Source organism: Pseudochaenichthys georgianus, chromosome 6 (genome assembly GCF_902827115.2).
Source record: "Pseudochaenichthys georgianus chromosome 6, fPseGeo1.2, whole genome shotgun sequence".
NCBI lineage: Eukaryota > Metazoa > Chordata > Actinopteri > Perciformes > Channichthyidae > Pseudochaenichthys > Pseudochaenichthys georgianus.
Window position 1 is genome coordinate 7,432,106 of NC_047508.1, and position 22,827 is coordinate 7,454,932.

General features: G+C 46.3%; 2 long non-coding RNA genes across 3 annotated transcripts; both read left to right on the forward strand.

The window, feature by feature from the left end:
• The first annotated feature begins 1,293 nt into the window (after nucleotides 1-1,293).
• Nucleotides 1,294-16,875, forward strand: LOC139433959 (uncharacterized). The gene is made up of 3 exons (XR_011643353.1): nucleotides 1,294-1,463; nucleotides 16,294-16,478; nucleotides 16,670-16,875. It is a non-coding gene; the product is annotated as an uncharacterized lncRNA (long non-coding RNA).
• A 1,712-nt stretch (nucleotides 16,876-18,587) lies between these two features.
• LOC139433958 (uncharacterized) lies at nucleotides 18,588-19,623 on the forward strand. 2 transcript variants are annotated; one of them, XR_011643352.1, is made up of 3 exons: nucleotides 18,588-18,732; nucleotides 19,237-19,340; nucleotides 19,502-19,623. It is a non-coding gene; the product is annotated as an uncharacterized lncRNA (long non-coding RNA). The 2 variants fall into 2 exon arrangements; XR_011643351.1 differs by having other exon boundaries at nucleotides 19,237-19,336.
• The last annotated feature ends 3,204 nt before the right edge of the window (nucleotides 19,624-22,827 follow it).

Here is a 22,827-nt window from a genome sequence, read left to right on the forward strand (position 1 = left end):
TATGCTCATTATAGTTATAAAAAAATAAGGAAATAAAAACAGGTATGAAATACTATATGACAGTAAAAAAAGAATACAGTTTAAAGGGGGAGTGATTTGTAAAATATCCATAAAGAAAAAGAAAATCTGTTCACAGTTCTGTTTCAAATGGGTGTTGAGAGATGTATCCATTGATCTCTTCATTTTGCTCTCAAAGTGCACCAGATTGATGCTTTTAACTTCAATATTTAAAACAAATCTTCCCAGGGGAGCATGCCCCCGGACCCCCCTACTGTATGTTAGGTCCACTCCCCACCTATAATAATAGCACTTGACCCCTGCGTACACCTATATGCCGTGAGCTGATTGTCGAGCCTTCATTGTAACAGTCGCGGGTACATTGTGTATTTGCGTGGGGAGTGTTGCAGTAGAAAATTCCACTGTAGCGACTGGTACATCAATGGGAAACCCTACATATTTGAGCACCCTCTATGAAACGTCAAGCTACCCCACAGCACCCCCAAAAGAAATCTCTGGCGCCGCCACTGAGCCTGCAACCCCGTTTTGAAGAAATGTGCAGTGCCCAACAGGCTCATTGCAGCCACTAATGCTGTGACAAGACACACTTTTTTGCAAAATATCAGCATTTTCTTTCTTTTCATTTTTTTGCACAGATTGCAAAGTGGCAACATATTATAACTTATTGTTCTAGCAAAGGGATTGCACAATTGTATTATGTATTTTTTTTGTAGCTATAATAATAATAATAATAATAATAATACTACATTTTATTTATAAGCGCACTTTTTATTTGCGTAAACAAAACTCAAAGTGCTACAAAATAAAAAAAGGTGAAACAAAACAACAAAAAACAATTAAAACAACAGAATAAAAGCAGTGAAATTCATGCCAGCATGGCATAATGTGGGGGTTTTAAAAATCTAGTTAAAGGCTATTCTAAAAAAGATGGGTTTTTAGGCCTTTTTTGAAACATCCACAGTCTGTGGTGTCCTCAGCTGGTTTGGGAGGGCATTCCACAGTCTCGGAGCAGCGGAGCAGAAGGCTCGGTCTCCCATGGTTTTCAGTGTTGTCCTTGGTGGAAGGAGGAGGTTTGCCTTTTCTGAACGTAGGTTCCTCGTGGAGGTTTGTGGGGTGAGCAATTCCTTGATGTAGGACGGAGCATTTCACTATGCACTGATGAGTGAAGAGGGGGATTTTGTAGTCAATCCTGAGTGAGACCGGGAGCCAGTGCAGTGATTTGAGGATGGGTGTGATGTGTTCATACTTCCGTACTCTCATCAGGATCCTAGCAGCGCTGTTCTGGATGTATTGCAGATTCTGGATGTTCTTGCTAGGAATCCCAATGAGAAGTGCGTTACAGTAGTCCAGCGTGGCAGACTGAGTGTGGGGAGGAGTTTCGCAATATTTCTCAGGTGGTAGAAGGAGGACTTGCATATTTGTTTGATGTGGGCCTCAAAGTTCAGGTGAGGATCCATTTTAACTCCCAGATTGGTAACAGCTATATACGTATGACCAATAAAAGCCTTGAACCTTGAACCTTCATCCATTCTCCACACAGATTTTTCTGTTTCTTAGATCATGTGTACATTTGTACTTATTGTTATGAGATTTGTATAGACCATTTATATCGTATTTATTTTATTTTGTATTTTTGTTTTATTGTACTCTTAAATGGGGCAACTGTCACAAAACCCATTTCCCCGAAATATAAATAACGTGATCTCAACCTGATGATTGTGATTCTTCCAGTGGAATTATAAACTGATACAGTGTCAGCCTCAGGAGTCAGAGGATGACTCACAGAAATGTTATGCTGGCCACAGTGTCTGTGAGGTTTAACAAAGGAATGGTAACTTTAGTTTGTGCAATGTGTGCCTGGTGCCTGCTGTGTGTATTCTTTAGGCATGTAAAGCTGTGTGTGTGTGTGTGTGTGTGTGTGTGTGTGTGTGTGTGTGTGTGTGTGTGTGTGTGTGTGTGTGTGTGTGTGTGTGTGTGTGTGTGTGTGTGTGTGTGTGTGTGTGTGCGTGCGTGCGTGCGTGCGTGCGTGCGTGCGTGCGTGCGTGCGTGCGTGCGTGCGTGCGTGCGTGCGCGTGTGTAAGTGTAACCCAGAACAGTCAACATAACCTTTCCTAATAATCCACTGTTCCTGTCAAACACTGATATGTTTAGAGTATCCATCACCAGGTTTATGAATAGAAAATAACAGTTCATTTGTCATCAAACTCACATTCCCCTGTCATCGATGGAGCATTCATGTTAGCGAGCCTCATTTAAAGTTCCATTATGTGACATTCGACTGATATAATAGCCCAAGTTTAACTGTGATATTGACCATCCCCTTAATCCGTCATCTTTTCCTTAAGTCCCTTTGACTGAGTATAGAGGGAGAGGTCAAGGAAAAGATGTTCGCAAAAAGCAGTAATGAAATCTAACCAAGCATATTTACTCAGTTTCTGTCCTTGAGTACAATTGTAATAATCTCTGTGAGATACCCATAAGTGCAATGGTGTACTGCCAATTGATTCAACTGTACTTCAAAACACAAGGGGGAAATGTTTAACTTTTGAATTGACTACATTTACTTATATTACAGCTACTGTTACAAGTAACTTTCCAAAATACATAACACATGTTTTATAACACTGGAATCAATATGATCAGTATTATGCATTTTACAAAGAAAGTTTGCATTATGATTTTTATGAATTGTATAAATTGAACTTTGATTAAAAATGCACTTTTATTAATTTAATTGTGAAAACCCTCAAGAAATATTTGTTAAAATACTATTTTGAGAAAGGAAGGTAAAACAATCTTAACAGGTTAATATAACACTTATTTTACTAGTGTATGTAGGCTACTATGTTTCAGTAGTGACCAGGAAGAACATTCCAATACAGTCTGAAAATACGATGTAAACATGTACGGTTCTTTTACTAGATATGTGTAATTTAGATATGGTACAAAATATATATGGACAAAGTTTTGGGAAAAAAACATACACAATTTCAAAACATTTCCAACCTGACTTTGGTCAAATTCGGTAGAATGGCCCATTATAGGGACCAATCATTTAAGAAAGGCTTAGCCATCTCTAGCTTTCAATACACTCCACACGTGGATTGATAGGAGCCCGCCCGTAACACAGGCACAAAGAGAAAAGATAGATCGTATGCAGATTCAAGAACACCTATCTCATGTTGGTATGGGTCCCATTTTGTTGATGAGAACGATAATAGAGTTGTTGTCCGCGTACTTGAATATTTTGAATGAGCTCTGATGAGATGTGAGCTTAGTTATAATAATCCAATGATACTAGAGACATCTTGCCATGGAATCACACCAGCTGTGATGCCAAGTTTTTGCTAGGCGTCTAAAGTGGGGGGCCAATGGCCCCTTCCCAACATCCTGTCCCCTTACCTCCAGTGCCCTTGCTCTCACCATACCTTAAAACTGAACCTGCGTATGGTCTCAAGTACACATCTGGAAAGATTTTTGCACGAATCTTGCTAGTTGCTAGTAAGTTGCCAAATTCTGTCCACAGACAGAAAGTCCACAGCTGCACTTACATTTACTTCCCAAGGTTTTTCTTTCCTCTTGCATCCTTTGTACCTTTCTCTGTTTCCCTTGTGCCTGTGTTATCGGCAGGGCTTCTGTCACTCAGAAGGCTAGAAAACGGTAAGCCTTCCGTAAATTATTGGTCCCTATCGGTCGATGCTAGTTTTTACCAATGTTCCCTTAAAGAGCAACTTGCAGGTTAGAGACACCAGTGAATAAATGTGTAGGAAAATGATGTATACACTAGATTTGATCATATCTCACGTATTAATAAACATGGATCACAATGATAGTTTTGACACAGAAGAGGTTGAAAATATATATTCGAATGCATATGACGGACCACAACCATATAATTATGAGCCTGCTAGGCGTCCAAGAGACCAGGAGCAGCCATCGGCAGTGGCGGTTCTAGACCAATTTGACTGGGGGGGCCACTGGGGGGCCAGTTATTTTCTGAGGGGGGCACAATAAATGCAGGACGAAAAAGAGAACTAGACAGTATGAAGTAATTGCGCATGAGAAAACAATGCAATACAGTTATTGGTATTTGTTTCAGTCCACTTATTTATTTCAGATATATCTTATAGTTATTACTGTTAGCTTGAGCTTAAGTTATAGTACAATTTGTGCACTAACACCATATCATATTTATATAAAAATAAAGGCAATGAACAGTTACATCTCTACTTTACATCTACAATTACACGGATACAATAGTTTAACTCACCTTCAATTATCGTGGTAGTCTCTCGAAACGTAGGTTTCAATCAGTCTTTCTTGGATGCGACAGCCTCTGATGATCCGAGATGAAAAGTGTTTGTTGTTCGCGCGCTTCAGCCGGACAGTGAAAGTGAGTGCACCGCTCTAATGGGTCCTGAGTGCACCGCTCTAATGGGTCCGACTATAATGACGAATAACGTTAGTTCCGCCTATTCCGTCATTCAATAAATCGTGTAATAAATCATACAGTTTTCATTTTTTTCACTTTTCATTTTTAGGGGGGCCACAGGCATACTTGCCAACCCTTCCGATTTTTGCGGGAGACTCCCGATTTCATTGCCCTCTCCCGGTTTCCTCCCGGGGTCATATTTCTCCCGCATTTCTGACAAAATCAGATTTACTCAGGACTGTTTCCACTCGGACTTTAATACATCTACACCATTGTTTGGTTTCCATGGTAGCGCGTCTCTTTAGTAGCGCGCACAACTGAAAGTCTGAGGTGAGGAAGATAAGTCACAGAAAACAGAACAAGAATCGACAAAACTCCCCCCTGCTCACTCCTTTCCTGTATAACGCAGGTCCAGCCCACATATATGCTCCATCAAGACAGTGCACTTACAACTACAATAAGCATGTTAAGCTAATACAGCTCCGGCGACCCATTAGCACCCCCCCCCCCCGCGGTGGTTTTGAAATGCTCCCGATTTCTGAGGTCTCATGGTTGGCAAGTATGGCCACAGGGGGGTCAGAGGTCAGTGTTAGGGTGGCACTGGCCCCCCTGCCCCCCCCCCCTAGAACCGCCAATGGCCATCGGAGAGAAATGGAGCTGTGGTGTGTGAGGAGAACCAGTGGAGAACAGGGCAGCTGTCTTGGTGAGTGACCGGCGTTAGCTACATTTAATGTTACCTAACGTCGGTCACATCCATACTTGGCAACCCTCCCGATTTTCGCGGGAGACTCCCGATGTCATTGCCCTCTCCCGGTTTCCTCCCGGGGTCATATTTCTCCCAATTTCTGACAAAATCAGATTTACTCAGTACTGTTTCTACTCGGACTTTAATACAGCTACACCATAGTTTGGTTTCCATGGTAGCATGTCTCTTTAATAGCGCACGCAACTGAAATTCTGAGAGGGTGAGTAAGATAGTCACAGAAAACAGAACAAGAATCGACAACTCGACCCTCTGCTCACTCCTTTCCTGTAAAATACAGGTCCAGCCCACACACATGCTCCATCAAGGATGGTGCTACAGGACGCAAGGCAGTGCACTTCACTTACAACTACAATAAGCATGTTACTTCATGTTAATCTAATACAGCTCCGGCGATCCACCCCCCCCCCCCTCCGTGGTTTTGAAATCCTCCCGATTTCTGAGGTCTCAATATTGGCAAGTATGAACATCACAACATTGTTGTTACGGTGTATGTTGGAAGCAGGACCCAAATGCAGATATAAACTGAAAAAACTCCTTTATTTCAAGGCTAGGGCTAGGGATATAAACAAAGACAAAACAGAACACTCACCGACGAACTAGTCATGACACAAGGAGTGACAGGTGAAAACAATCAGACAACTAGACACACCAGGGAACTAACGACGGGAGGAAAAACACAGGGAAAAGGACCAGACAATATACAAGGAGGAAAATACCCATAACCAGACATACAAAACTACAAACGTGACAAAACATGAGAATCCTGACAGAACCCCCCCCCTCAAGGGACGGATTCCAGACGTCCCTAAAAAAAAAAAACCACAAAAGTCCAAAACCTCAAGCAGGGTGGGTGGAGGGGGTCCGGAGGAGGGACGCAAAACTAGGGCCACCAGGGTGGGTGGAGGGGGTCTGGAGGACGGGACTGAACTGACCGCCCAGGGGCACGGCAGAGGACCAGGAAGGGGTCTCGGGCGGACGGCCCGGGGGAAAGGCAGAGGACCAGGAAGGGGTCTCGGGCGGACGGCCCGGGGGTAAGGCAGAGTCCAAAAAGGGGGATTCGGGCGGACGGCCCGGGGGCAAGGCAGAGGACCAGGAACGGGTCTCGGGCGGACGGCCCGGGGGCAAGACAGAGTCCAAGGTGGGGGTTATGGAGGGGCGAAGGCCACCGCGGCCGGGAAAGTCAGGGGGCCGGGCTCGAGGGCGAAGGCCGTGACTCTCAGGGGCCCAGGATCGAGGGTGAAGGCCGTGGCTCTCAGGGGGCCGGGCTCGAGGGTGAAGACTCCGGCTCTCAGAGGGCCGGGCTCGAGGGCGAAGACCGGACAGCTCCGGAGGCCGGGCAGGAACCGCAGGCCGGGCAGGAAAGCGCTGATGGGACAGCTCCGGAGACCGGGCAGGAACGGTGTCGGCCGGACAGAAACCGGAGCCGGTCGGACAGGCTTCGGCAGGATCCCCCACGGAAGTGGACCAGGAGTTGGCAGGAACCCCGGCGAGACAGGTGATGGACATGGGGCTGGCAGGGCCCCCGGTAGAACCTCCAACGGCACGGGATATAGGGTTGGCAGGACCCCCGGCAGGGGAGTAGACGGCGGGACCTCCAACGACACAGGACACAGGGTTGGCAGGACCCCCGGCAGAAGAGTAGTCTGCGGGACCTCCAACGGGACAGGACATAGGGTTGGCAGGACCCCCGGCAGGGGAGTAGACGGCGGGACCTCCAACGAGACCGGACCTAGGGTTGGTAGGACCCCCGGCAGGGGAGTGGAAGGCGGGACCTCCAACGAGAAAGGAGAAGGAGCTGGCAGGCCCCCCGGCAGGAGAGTAGACGGCGGGACCTCCAACAGGACAGGACATGGAGCTGGCAGGACCCCCGGCAGGAGAGTAGACAGCGGGACCTCCAACGGGACAGGACAAAGGGTTGGCAGGACCCCCGGCAGGAGAGTAGTCGGCGGGGCCTCCAACGGGACAGACATACGATTGGCAGGACCTCCGGCAGAGGAGTAGTCGACGGAGCCCCCAACGGGACAGGACCCGGAGTAGGGACCCGAGAGGAGACTCGAGAGGAGACTCGAGAGGGGAACCAAGGGGGAACTCGAGAGGGGACTCGAGAAGGGACTCGATAGGAGACTCGAGAGGAGACTCGAGAGGGGAACCAAGGGGGAACTCGAGAGGGGACTCGAGAGGGGACTCGAGAGGAGACTCGAGAGGAGACTCGAGAGGGGAACTAGAGAGGGGACTAGAGGAGGGACTAGAGAAGGGAACTCGAGAGGGGACTCGCGAGGGGAACTAAAGGAGGGACGAGAAGAGGGACGAGAGGAGGGACTAAAGGAGGGACTAAAGGAGGGACTAGAGCAGGGACTAAAGGAGGGACTAGAGAAGGGACTAGAGGAGGGACTAGAGGAGGGACTAGAGGAGGGAACTGGAGAGGGAACTGGAGAGGGGATTGAGGCAGCTGGGGCCGGAAACCTGGCTGTAAGGTCCGGAGCGGAAGCCTGGACCCTGGCTGTGTAAGCCAGGTAATCCAGTATGGACGCAAAGCTGCGTGGGCCGGTACTGGAGCATTGAGGCATGGCTGCGAGCTTGGCTTTGCGCCTCCTTCTCTTAGCAGCCGCCTGTGGCATCAAAAAAGCTGAATCCGCTGGGTCCATCTTTGGGTCGGTTCGTAATGTTACGGTGTATGTTGGAAGCAGGACCCAAATGCAGATATAAACTGAAAAAACTCCTTTATTTCAAGGCTAGGGCTAGGGATATAAACAAAGACAAAACAGAACACTCACCGACGAACTAGTCATGACACAAGGAGTGACAGGTGAAAACAATCAGACAACTAGACACACCAGGGAACTAACAACGGGAGGAAAAACACAGGGAAAAGGACCAGACAATATACAAGGATACCCATAACCAGACATACAAAACTACAAACGTGACAAAACATGAGAATCCTGACAATTGTAAAGGTAGCTATCATATATCAGGCTATAACTCAGGGTTGCCAACTCTCACGCATCTGGCGTGTGACACATGCTTTCAATCTCACGCTGCCCAAACTATTCTCACGCCAAAAACAAGATGAATCGGCTATCGTTTTTGGTTGGTTATTTACAATGTTGAGTTGACAGCTGCTCAAGCTGCCGATCCGCTCCCTCCCCGCCCCCACCACCCTTAACAACGTTAACAGACAGCAGAGCAGTGGGAGCCGGTTGGTCAATCCCCGACCCGTATTGCGCATGCGCAGATCTAAGATCCAGTAGAAATGATAAAAAGTGAAAGTCTGATGCTTATTGTTCTACTAGGCCAAAATAGAGTCAAAGAGTGTATGAGAGTGAGAGTGTGTTAATTAATATATTTGGCAGTTTGGAGTAAGTCTGTAGATGTGTTTGTGTGTGTGTTTCATGTGTAGGCCTCTCACGATAATACATTTTGTTGGATTCATTTTCCTGGAAATTATTGCGATAAACGATAATATTGTCGGCACCGTTGTATGACCATTTTAGACCACTGACATAATGATAATATATAATAATAATTCAAGTACACCCTTTCAAACTGCTAGTCACATCCTCATGTAAATGGCAATTTATCGAGGTCAAAAAAGTTATCAAGTTCATTTTTATTTAACGTACGATTAGTCAATTAATTGCTTATCGCGACAGGTCTATGCACACAATAAAACAGTGGAAAAAAACATGTATTTGACTTTCATTAGTGAATGAAACGTTGTGCCCTTTATAGTCTGTGTCCAACATTGTGTATTTGTACATATCCTATATATATGCTAAGGTCCCGCTGCTGACATGATAGAAGTCATTTAGTGCGCATATGTGTGATAGCGGCGATCGCTCATCAAAAAAGGCCACTCATGGAGGTTAGCAGTCAGAGTTCCCAAAGCGTGTTGTGGTGAAGGATGAGGTCTACCATGACGTAATTTGTAATGCTTTATTTATTTCTCCAAGGTTAAAATGTTCTTTTACGACTCCTATCCGTAGGCCTTTCTAAAATCTTGGTTAAAACATAACTATCACGCACACGCTCAGACACAAACAATCAGGGTCAACACGGTTGAAAGACGTGTGGCTTCCTCTCTATCCTCTCATCCCAGCTGATCACCTGTGCCCACATATATAGGTTAATTACCTCCCGTGCTCCCAGGTGCGCAGATTAGATAATGACGCGTTCACACACACACCTAGACAAACCCTGTGCACAACCCAAAGCAAATTAGCTCCAACATGTGTCATTAAACCCATGATATCAAAATCTCACTTCAGCCAGGTACCCAAAGTTGACAACCCTGCTATAACTAAAGTAGTATTGATAATATAGTAACGTTACTGGCAGGACTGTTGATACTGATTCATAACAGAAACTAATGCGCAAGAATCAGCCGTGTCTCGCGTTACCTAATGCAACTCCACACTACGTTATGGTGCTGTGTACCGGAGGGGAGAGAGAGAGCAGCAAAGGGGGGGGGGGAGAGAGGAACGAATGGTGGGGAGAGAGAGGAACGGATGGGGGAGAGAGAGAGAGAGCAGCGAAGGGGGCCTCGCACAATGCGCCCAGGAACGGAAGCTAGCTCCGGTCCTTTTCCTGTTAGGGAAACTGTGGACTCCATGTCCTGACAGGCTGGAGTTTGTGCAACCTGCAAAAACACAAGCTCACCATGATTAAAAATGGTGTAACACAGGAAATCTGTAAGCAGCAATATATCTGAGTGCAAGCGTACAGTTTGAGCAGAAGCAAGCAGCACTATTTGAGTGCGAGGACAGGGTTTGAGGGAAAGAAATCAATAAAGTATGCTCTCAAATTTAAATACATGAGGTTAAATTGTTAACATAGGTTCAGGAGCATGGCCACGCCTAAAACTCCGCCTCGAACCATGGCCACCCCTATTTATATCTGGCAAAACTTCCAGCCACTGCTTGTCTCCATCCTTTCAAGGACTGACAGCCTGACCGTGATTCACGCCGCGCGTCGTCACGGTTCAAACAAGCTAAACGCTACCACGAGAACATTCAACTTACCATGGATCCCGAACTGCTGATCGAAGATCTCTTCGACATCGGCTACACGTTTCAGCAGTTGGATCTAAGCCAAGCATCCGAACGGAGCCGCGTGCGCGCGGCAATCAATGTCCCACACACCAGCCGCCACCGCTCCCACTCAAGCTCCCCCAACGAGACACCTCCAACTCCAGACAGGTCCCAGGCTTCGTCTACTCCGCCAGCGAGGGCAAACAACCGGGGCCACAACAGGCACAGCCAGCTCCAATCTCCCCACCAACGGCAGCCTGCCTCATTAGCAGCCCCCGGCCACTCGCAGCGGCGCACTCGACATGCCTCTCGGACGGAGCCGCGCTCCGAAACGGAGCCCAAACTCAGGAGGTGGACAGTCATTCAACGCCAACGTTTCCTGAAAGAAAACGGCATCCACTTTCACCGAAATGACAACAAGGCTAGACTGTTCAACCTCTACAAAGCCTACAGCAGCACAACGGCAAGAACAACGACACACACAGCTCTTCCTGCTCCAGAGCCAACCACCGAGCGCGCGCACCATGGGTCGTGACGTCACAGGCCTCCGTCCTCCTCCTCGGAGACAGCCCGACTCACCAGCACCCCCTGGTGGGGGCCAGGTCGTATTGCCCTCTGTGCCTGCTCACAGGCTTCACGAAAATCCCCTTGCACATACATCCCTTCATCCCTCCATCCCTTCTTCTTCTTCTTTCCTACCTTCAGCAGTCCACAGCAACCCAGCTTCTGCTTACCTTCCTCCTCTAGCAGCTAACCCCGTAGCAACAGCGCCTCACCCAGTGAGCAGACGCTCCGGTCTCCCTCTCTCTGACCCTCGCAGTGAGCAGACGCTCCGGTCTCTCCCTCTCTGACCCTCGCAGTGAGCAGGCGCTCCGGTCTCCCTCTCTGACCCTCGCAGTGAGCAGGCGCTCCGGTCTCCCTCTCTGACCCTCGCAGTGAGCAGGCGCTCCGGTCTCCCTCTCTGACCCTCGCAGTGAGCAGGCGCTCCGGTCTCTCTCTCTCGACCCTCGCAGTGAGCAGACGCTCCGGTCTCTCTCTCTCTGACCCTCGCAGCGAGCAGACGCTCCGGTCTCTCTCTCTGACCCTCGCAGTGAGCAGACGCTCCGGTCTCTCTCTCTCTGACCCTCGCAGTGAGCAGACGCTCCGGTCTCTCTCTCTGACCCTCGCAGCGAGTAGACGCTCCGGTCTCTCTCTCTCTGACCCTCGCAGCGAGCAGACGCTCCGGTCTCTCTCTCTGACCCTCGCAGCGAGTAGACGCTCCGGTCTCTCTCTCTCTGACCCTCGCAGTGAGCAGACGCTCCGGTCTCTCTCTCTCTGACCCTCGCAGTGAGCAGACGCTCCGGTCTCTCTCTCTGACCCTCGCAGCGAGTAGACGCTCCGGTCTCTCTCTCTCTGACCCTCGCAGTGAGCAGGCGCTCCGGTCTCTCTCTCTGACCCTCGCAGCGAGTAGACGCTCCGGTCTCTCTCTCTCTGACCCTCGCAGTGAGCAGACGCTCCGGTCTCTCTCTCTCTGACCCTCGCAGCGAGTAGACGCTCCGGTCTCTCTCTCTCTGACCCTCGCAGCGAGTAGACGCTCCGGTCTCTCTCTCTCTGACCCTCGCAGTGAGAAGACGCTCCGGTCTCTCTCTCTGACCCTCGCAGTGCGAAGACGCTCCGGTCTCTCTCTTTGATCCTCGCAGTGAGCCGACGCTCCGGTCTCTCTCTCTCTGACCCTCGCAGTGACCAGATGCTCTGGTCTCTCTCTCTCTGACCCTCGCAGCGAGTAGACGTTCCGGTCTCTCTCTCTCTCTGACCCTCGTAGTGAGCAGATACTCCGGTCTCTGACCCTCGCAGTGAGCAGACGCTCCGGTCTCTCTCCGACCCTCGCAGTGAGCAGATGCTCTGGTCTCTCTCTCTCTGAATTTTGCAGTGAGCAGACACTCCGGTCTCTCTCTCTCTGACCCTCGCAGCGAGCAGACGCTCCGGTCTCTCTCTCTCTGAACCTTGCAGTGAGCAGACGCTCCGGTCTCTCTCTCTCTGACCCTCGCAGTGAGCAGATGCTCCGGTCTCTCTCTCTCTGACCCTCGCCGCGAGTAGACGATCGGGTCTCTCTCTCAGGAAAAATAATACAAATAATAAAATAAACTTCGCTAGCCAAGCCGCCGGCCGCATCAAGCCGTTCAACCAAGGAACATACCGGGGTGCTCCGGACTCCGAGCGTTACTGCCACATCTTTGCAGCACGCGCATCCCTCTCTTGACAATTATTGTCTGTCTCTGTTTCCTGGTTTCATGTTAAAAGTGTTCCCCTTCCCCCATGTCTGTGGCTGTTGAGTGTGTGCACCTGGTGTTGTCTCCTCCCCCCCCACCTGTGTTGAATTGCTGATTAGTGAGTGTATTTAGGGTCTGTTGCCCTGTCTGTTTTGAGGCTGGTAGTGTGTGTGAGATCCCGGTGGCCGCAGGCTGTGCCCACGTGAACAGCAGCAGGATTGAGGCTGTGTGTATTGTGTTCATGCTGTAATAAATGCCCACACCGGGTTATATTTGGGACGTGCTGCCTCTGCCTCCTTGCTTGGTCTGGGCCGCTCAATTTGTCAGCTTCACATCTATCCTCAGAGAAAGTACAGCACATCACTCTCCTCTTACAGGCAGACAGATGCACGAAACGGCAGCGGTTAGCCCTCCACGGCAAACGACTCTCATATTCACACTCCGGAATAAAACGGATCAGCTGGGAATTTCTTTCCCCATCCACATCTTCCGCCTGAACTCGTATCCCAGCCATACGAGCCACTAACCAAATACCTCAGCGCAAGGTACGATGCATACGCAACGCCTCAACACCCACTCTTTCTCACCGAAACAGGGAAAACGGCCACACGTTTCTGGTTCCAGAAACACTTCCACAACGTGTTGCTTACTTTGGGGATATGCTCAGAATATTATTCGAGCCATTCCTTCCGCATTGGCGCAGCGTCCACAGCAGCTAGACCGGGCATCTCTTATCCAACCATCTAGGCACTTGGCCGCTCGTCATCCCAAGCGTATCACGCTTACATCCGCAACAATCTCAATGATCTCAGACACGCACACGCTTAAGGCTGGGGCCACACGAGGACGAAAACGGCTAAACGCATAGGATTAACGCAAACGCAATCGCAAACAAGCTTCCGTCCACACGCAATAGTTATCCGGATAGTGTCTGCCCACACGAGACCGCTCCGTTTAGCTCCAACCGCTGGAGAAGCTGCAGTACATATGCCGAGCCTATACGTGGCGCTGTAACTTCCTCCACAAAAGCAGCGAAGAAGCATGGTTGTCATGGTTGCCCTTCTGTTTATTCTCCGCGGTGGGGGCCGAGGGAACCGGGCAGAGTTTTTCGCCAGTCAACGTGTATTAAAGTTTAAATCTTCCGGACAAAATTATAAAAGTGCCGGTCAAAGGTCTTCTTTGTTAGTTATTGAGCTTTAAAACAAATGAATAACGACTCTATATATTATAATAATAATAAAATACACGGAGCCTCTCTTTTTCCTCCCTCTCTTCGGACAGCGCCAGTGTCTGTCTCATGCAGCAGCTGATCCAGTAATGAGTGACCCGGCCGACAGTAAAAATAAACATATTTATAACTAGTTTAGGGAGTTTGAGAGGTAATTAAAATAGCTAAGGGTGATGATCTGACTTGAAGTGTGTGTTTTGCTGCAGCGGGAGGAGCTGCAGGTGAGCAGAGCTGCCTGTCTCTGTCCTGTCAGATTAGACTTCACTCGCATTTAGGTCCATATCGAGAGAAAGATAAATAATCTGAATTCAGGGTGCAGTTTACTTTGACACGGGGGTGAGCAGCAGAGGTGGGGAGAGGCGGGGCTATTGCCTCATCATTATTGCTGTAGATGTTGCACAAACAACTGTAGCATGGTCAATAGCGTCCGGAGCACAATAGCAACTCTGCGATCTGCCATTGTTGTTGTTGTTGGTGGCGAAACACTTCAGCAATGGCACGGGGTAAGCGGAGGTGAGCAGAAGAGGTGGGGAGAGGCGGGGCTATTGCGCAATCACTATCAGTGTTCTGAAAATGTTCGGATAGGGCGTACACACGGAGCCGTTTGACCCCCCAGAGAGTTGCGTATGCCTTTCTATCCACCTTGGGACCCGTTATCGTTTCCTCAGTCGTTTAGTGCCGTATTCGGTCGTCCTCGTGTGGCCGAACGGTCTATATGACACTAAACAGTAACGCAAACGACCGAATTCGTCCTCGTGTGGCCGCAGCCTCAGTTTCTTGTAGCAAAAACATAGAGTAACTAAAATGAATTTGACAGCCAACTACTGTGGCTTTAAACAAAGTGCTTGATTTAAACTCAAGTCTCTCTGGTAACAAAACATACAGTAACTAAAATAAAGATATTGCTGCTGCCTGAGTGCTGAACATAAAAAATAGAATTTTTGCAGCTTTATAGTACAGTAGTTGGGTGTCCTGTCACTGTGGACAGGTGCTACTGCAAAGTTTACATTTATATTATAACACATAAAAACAATAATTCAATAACGTGCTTTAACCACTAGGCGGTGCACACAAGGTACACACAGCCATAATAACTTTGTATTATTAGTGTAGGACGTTTTATTCATGCTTTCACATAATTTTACAGCATATTGCTATACTATTTCAAACTCAGTATTTACATTCTTACATTCAAAGAAAATCAGTAATATCTTTAAAAACTACAGTCCTTTTCTATCAGCTGTGCACCGTTATGGTGTAAATATAACCTATCTGTGAATTAGATCAAATGTAAAAGTCAGCCGAATTAGTGTTGATACTGCAAGGAGACGTATTGTGTGAAGAGAAATTGAAGATGTTGTTTAATTTTTTGAATATATTTATGATCCACGTCAAGTATTCAGTTTCGGCGGCATTTTCTCAGTTTTTCCAAAGGTCTTCTCATCAGGGCTCTATAAATAAAGAACCGAACCGTGTATTACAATGCCGTTATGTGATGACTTTCAAAGAAAAAAGCAAGAACTCTTGGAATTAAGTATTATTTTATTCTTTTAAAATGTTTTCTGGATTTCATATCATATAAACACCAAATCCCAGCATACATTGCGGCTAAAACATCCAATCAGCGAGCTTAAACCATAGCTGAGGATCTTGGGTAATCGCTCGAAATGCCTACGTCTGTTTCCGGTTATTTTTATTTTGAAATTCAGTTCCTGACGGACGCCAAAAAAGCCCGAGATTATGGAATTAAACCAATAAATAAAAGCAAGGATAATTGAGTGTTATTGGTGAGTAAATAACAGTGTGTTATTTTGAAAAGAATAACAAATTAGAAGGAAAAAAAGATTTTAAAAATACAGATTTCAGTATCCTGATGCTCTGAGCCCCATTTATTTTCCTCACAGACGGCAACAAAAGTCCGAAATTATACGATTTAAAATAAAAGCAATAATTGTGGCTTGATATTGAGTAAGAACATGTTTTTATGAACCACACAGCTTCCGGTCTTCCTCGACCCGACCGGAGAAAAAGACGTGCTGCAGGCAGTAGAAATACATTGCTTTTAAAATCGTGCTGTGCAACACGAAAAAAAGGGGCAAATCGTGATGGTGAACACGAATCAATAGATTAAAAATCGTGTTGGTGAACACGAAATGCCGTGAGACTGGGTTGGACATGACTTAACTGCTAGCACTAGTAGAAATGAGGTGGCGTTTGTGATAAATATTTCATTTAATATTTCATTGCATTTTGGGATATACTAACATTTCATTATGTGACATGTTGACTGTACTTAGTTTTTTTTTGTACTGTTCCGTGTTAACTCATCTGTACTGCACAACTAGCCTAGCGCTACTTTTTAATGCTTGATGGCATGCTAGGATAGATTCCTTTGTATTGTAATATACACACTAGTTTAATGATTGTTCTTCAAAGGTATTATTCAGTCTTAAACAAATAATAGCCTGCTGAATAGGCTACTCTACAGCAGTGAATGAAGGATGAGCCTAAAACATGGTCATGCATCCAAAATGTTTATTTTTAACAAAATAAACACTTTTTTTATTCAGCCTCATATGTCAGCCTCATATGGCTGTTGCTGCTGCTGCTGGCGGAGGCTGCTGCTGCTGAAGGAGGGGGCTGCTGCTGGAGGAGTGTACTGCTGCTGGAGGGTGCTGCTGCTGAAGGAAGAGGAGGCTGGAGGCTGCTGACGGAGGACCGGGAATGGAGATGCCAAGTACATCGATGGCAACGAGTAAGGTGTTTGGCAGTGGCCTAGATGTTATGACCTTCGGTGCATAGGTCTGTTGGGTCTTCTTTGCCTTCTTACTCTGACTCTTGCTGCCAAGATACCCTTTATGTTTATCCTTCCTCTCAGCCCTGATGCACTTTGATGCAATCCTTAACCTCAGCCTGATGTATGTTGAGAGGATTTTTTTTCTTCAGGTCTTGTCATGAGGGCAGGTTGCTGTCCAGCAACATGGCTTCTTGTTCCAGCTGTGACACTGCATTTGAGGACTCCATGAGGGAATCGCTCGTCCTCACACGGAACAGCTGCTCCACGTTCTGAACAAGGGTGAAAACCTCATCTGATGGACGGTAAAGTGCACCCCTTTTAAATTATTTTAATACCAGCAGACCAGCTCTCTCATTTTCACCATGACTGACATTTTTCACTAGGGCACACTGGCATTTGTCCCAAAGTGAGAAGATGATGACCCTTTTCACGATGTATCCTGCAAGGTGGTATAGCACACAGGACTCGGTTTTAGTGATGTCAGGTGGTGTTGTCAGGTCTAGCAGCTGCTCCACTCTCAGAACGTCAGAAGGACTGCAGCTGATGTTCTGCGTGTCCAGGAAGTCTGCCAAGTGGTCTGATCCATCCTCCACGCATCTGCCAGTATGCACTGGCGATAGGAACTGGCCCACGGTGACAGCGCGCAGTGCATATTGGAACTCTACAGGTGTTGGGGCAGAGTTCCTCAGACGAATGGACGAAAATGTGTTTTCCAGGCAGTCTTGAGTGAAGCGGCTTGTGAGAACAAATGTGTGCCCTTGTCTCAACAGGTCATGCTGGACCTCCAGGATTGTTGTTGTGGCCATCACCAGTCCTGTCTGGACTGGTTTCCAGCTGCCCTTGGGACCGATCTTCAGGCCCCGAAACAGATGGATGGAGTCCCGGAGGAAGCTGATGGCCTTATCATACTCCTCCATCTTGAAATGACTTGGGGCAGTAACAGTGTTGCGTGACGACATGAGGTCAAACCAGTGGTCCACCGTCTCCAAAAACCACGCAGTGGTAAGGTAGGACTCTGGTCTGTGCTCCTCCGCCAACATGTACCTCAGGGCAGCACTCGATGACGTGGAGAAGACGTGCATTGCTGAACTGACCTTCATTTTCTCAAAATGACTAGGCCCCAGGACGCCTCTAGACAGCTTAGGTGCCAGTTTTAGGGCCATTCCCTCTTGGTATGACACCAGATCCTTCAGGGGGCCAACAGACACCACACTGGACGGCAGCTTCTCTTTGTCCACCACATCCTGTGGTATGGTGATGACTTGACCATTCACCAAGGCACTCTTTAAATTCTTCACCGCGTGTGGAACGTCAGGCATGAAGTACAGGTGCTGGTGTGGCTTCACAGGATGTGCTATCCACGTCTTGTCATAGGTCACCTCAAAGGACTTCCACATAGCCCTATTGGGGCTCCCCATATCAGTGGTGATGTTAACCACATGAAGCCCTATAGATGCCGCTGCTTCAACGATGGTGAGTATTATGGGCCGGTACACTGCACCGTCAGTAGAATTACCACTGTAGTGGTAAGCCACAACCTGTTTCCACCGCGTAGTAGCACCAGCCAGCATGAACACTAAGGCATGAGTGGCCTGGCCTTTGTGGCCAGGTAGTGTTGTGTTCCCAAACAGCCTCCCTGTTCCCAGATGCAGCTCCACGCTAGGGGTGATGGATATCTCATCCAAGGTGAGCACACATTTCTTCTCCATCTCACTCATGCCATCTGCCTTCAGCCTCAGCATATCAAACACCTCCCCCAACACTCCTGGCTCCAGTTTGACGTGCTGCATCCTCCTCTGAATGGTCCTGATGTCAGGCAGAGGCATATTCATGGCTTGGAGGGTTTTATATCCTGTAGTGCCACAACAGAACCTTAGTTGTATTGCTTTTTTCACGGTTTCTTTCCCCCACCGTATCCCACCTTTTTTTGATTGCCCAAGTGCTCTAATTTGGTCTGTGTTGAAGATTTTTTGAAACTTTAGATTAATCAAATTGTGGTTTTTTTGTAATGCCGAATTAATCCTCTTCTGGTTTACCAGAGCCCTCTCTCTTTCTTAGTCATCTCTCCCTTCTCAGTTGCCTCATTAGATCCTCCACGTGAGCCCGTCACAACTGGCCCTTGGCAGTCTGGTCCCTGGAGCACCTGACCCTGGCAAACTGGCCTCTTCATAGCTGACCCCTGACTGACTGGTTCCTGGCACACTGATCTCTGGTAAGGTGGCCTCTTGATTGTCGGCCCCTGACATACTGGCCCCTGGCAGTCTGCTGACACCTGTCTCACTCTCTCTGTCTGTGATGTCCCTTTCATTCCCTTGGAACTCCACCTCAATATCTCTGTAACAATAACAAGGCAATTGCTGTTATATGTGTATGCTGCCTTTACATGTGCACCTATTGTCATTTAAGGGTACACTACACTCTTATAGTGACATTCATCTAAGTTTGCCTATTGGCAATGTTACAGTATGAAGAAATCTGTAGATTATGTACATGTGGTATATGAGTCTTCAGAGAATCCATGAACCCTGGTAGCTTTGAAGCTGTATAATCTGAAGGTTGCATTAGGAGTGTAGTCTATCCTTGAATGATATAACATGGGAAACATTGTTAGCTTCATATATCATACCAATGTTTGGTGTGCAGTAATAGGTGTGGTCATTATTCCTGACAGCTGGAGGCATACTCCTTGACGTGAATGTTCTCCTTTTCGGTTTAGGCCGATGTATAAATACTGTTGGAACAGCATCTGGCCTCAACCTCAAATTTCCTCCTGATTTGTTGCCAATATATTGGTCGTCTTCAAAGTGTACCTGTGGGTAGGTAGGTTTGATCAGTTTCCCCTGCACACTTCAAATGTCATTGAAGAGTCATAATTCTCTACACTTGGAAATATGATGCCCTTTAAAATGTTAACAAGTCACGTCACCTCTGTGAACATTACTTACATGACAGAGTTTTCTGCTGTTGTTGTCCTCTGTCAGACACAGGTTTTGTCTGTTGACCATTGCCATCCATCTCTTCCTTCGCTCTACGTCCTTAGGGAAGCCATACATCCGGAACCCCTTCTCGGATCGATTAGAGCATCCAAATGCTGCACATCCAACCATGGTATGACAACTGATCTATTAAAATGCAATATAAACGAAAGTGCCATAATATTTATTGTGCCAACATTTTAACATGAATATTGCTATGTCCTCTGTTCAGTCTGCTCCCAACTGTATTCTCTCCCCTTATTCACCACTGTTCCTATTCTTGCTCTGCTTCTTAGGGCCCAGGAAGCAGATGAAGAGGATGTCCCTTTCACAAAGAACCTTCTTGTTTTTTTCAAAATGGTTAGGCCCCTGGATGCCCTAGAGTTCTGTATTGCTTTTTTGTAAATAGTTGCTTACCCTAACCCTTTTTTGTAAATAGTATTGCTTTTTTATAAATAGTTGTTTGTAAATATTTGTAAAATACCCCCCCCACCCCATGGTTCAACAGGAGCTTCTGTAAATAGTTTGAATGTTTATCATAGTAATCATTTTCAGTCTCCCACTCTCTCTCAATTTAATTTATCGTTTCTTTGCCCCACCATATATTTTGTTGTCCAAGGGCACTAATTTGGTCTGTGTTGAAGATTGTTTTACATTTAATTATTAATCAAAATTGTGTTTTTTGGCTGAATTAATCTTTTTCTGTTAAACCCTAACCCTCTTTGTTCTCCTTCTCATTCATTTTACTTAGTTTTGTTCTAACACACATCACTTTTTCCATACACTGTTCTTAATACTTGTTCACACATTTGTTCGTCCCTTTTACTTTGTTCTTCCTGTTGTTCTTGTTCAAACACATATATCAATTGTTCATCCACTGTTGTGCTAAAATGATATTCATAGTCTTAACATGATCATGCTACCCATGCTAACATGAACACAAGCACAAGTATCTAAGTAATAGGCTACCAAGCTTTCCGTTGTCACCCTGCCTCTTCAAATGCAAAACTGTCAATAAAAAGTATGCAATAATGCAATTACAGCTGAAAAAGTACTTAGGTGTGTGTGTTTTTTTAATATATATTTACCATTCAATAACGCAATCGCTGCTGTCTGTCTGTCCCATAGAAGAACATGACAGCGCAGCGCAACTATACTACGGACGTGACTGCCCTGGCAGTGACATCAACATAGCCTGCTTGTGCTACCACACTTTCCCCTCAAAATATCGTTAAATAACGAAACTTGGAAATAGTGCCAATCCATACAAAGTGTAACCACATCATGTAAATATGAAAGCAATCTTTAAAAAATAACAGCGTTGGTTTAATCTATGACTATTTTGACCATGTTTGTGCTGTTTTTGCCATAGAGAAGCATTGCCACGGAAGTGCGTTTGGAACTATCCCGGCATACATAAACCACGTGACCGGCTGGCGGCGACATCAAAGAGTGTCGTAACTCTTATCTCTCTATGGCTCTGATTCAGACCAATGGAAAGAATCTCCTCTCACTGATTACTGCACATCACCATGGAAACCTTTGATCTCTGGGCTCACACAAGTGTTATGATTATTTGTTATGATTAGGTGCTCAGCACAGAAACAAACACTGACAAACATACTGGACTTTAACAGACTGGACTTTAACAGACTGTCTCAGCCTATCCACGCTATATAAATAAAATGTATTATTATTATTTTCTGTCTGATGGAGACTTCATACTGACTTCAACAAGTTCCACATTGTTTTATACATTATTGGTGACATATAGTTTTAGTCAAAAAGTTTGCAGTCAAAATATTCCGCTGCTTTCCCAAGCCTTTTTACTTTCTTTTCTCTTCTTAATACACATTCATTCACTACTTACATTTAATATTGAACTCCTTCAGCCTATTTTCAGCGACAGAAACTATTCAACTATTACATTATTCAGCTATTTCAGGACATCAACGCTATACATGTTGTTGTTTATACCTTTTTTAAACCTTTTCTTTTAAATATTAAGCTTCTTCACTATTTGTCCTACTCTTCCATTTTAACATTTAACTTTTAAGTTTTCAACTAAGACATTGCAATGCATTTGAGCTGTAACAATTTGATTCAAATCATTTCACTTTTCTGCATTTCTCCGCTAAGTTCAGCAAAACACTTACTTGGTTTTTGTAGCTAAAAGCAGCTACAGAGACCATTCAACTACATTACATTACGTTACATGTCACTTGTTGGACGCTTTCATCCAAAGCGATTTACATACTCAATACTGTGGGCAATCTTCCCCACAGGAGCAATTTGGGGTGAAGTGTCTTGCCCAGGGACACGCTGACTGCAGTGGAGTTTGACCCCCTGATCCGAACACCAACGCACAACCCACTGCACCACACGCCTACCCACTAATAACATTCAGCTTTTTCTGCATTTTCAGCTAAATTCAGCAACAAATGTTCACAGTTCACAGCATTCACACGCATTTTCTGCAGGAAATGCATTTTCTAGTTACTTTATAGATTTGGATTAATGATGTGAAATATAATCAACTCTTATTCACAAGCTACCCTGCAGTATACAAAGTCATTAAAACTCTGCAGCTTTACCAGCTTTGATAACACTTTAATGATCAATAATTAAATTAAACCATATCATATATTCTGAAATTGACCAATCTGCAGAATGAGTACTTTTACTTTTGTTACTATATTTTGATGCTAATTATTTTGTACTTTTACTTGAGTAACAATTCGAATGCAGGACTTGTACTTGTAACAGAGTATTCCTACACTCTGCTACTTATACTTCTTGGTCTCTTTATATGGCTCTGGTCGAACCTAATGAAGAGCAGCTTCACGCCTCCGACACTGGAGGGCAGCACTGTGCCGCCATCCGACAAGTCTGTCTGAGAAGAAGAAGGAGAATTTTCAAACTGTTGTGGAACCCAGGCTGCAGTCGAATAGTCCAAAGATAAGCTCCTAAATTCTAACCCTATCGTCTATTCCTTGACCTCCGAGTGAAACGTCACGGGGTTAAGGGATAGTGGACAGGAGAATCAAAAGGACTTAGGAGAAGAGACTGCGGTACTTTAGAGAATCCGAATGCACTTTCACTATCCGACGTGTTTATGATGCGCCAGCGGACGTCATGAATGTGCGTCTGCTGCTGTGGTGGAACTATGGAAACTACAATTTTCTATACAGCGGACTACAACATGGATGTTCAATAAGAACGAGGGACTACTGTAAACTCATCGAGAGACTCTGCACCGTGCTCTGATGCTGCTGCTTTGCTTTATGAACGTGGACAACAGAGAAACATATTCTTCATGACCAAAGTTGGAA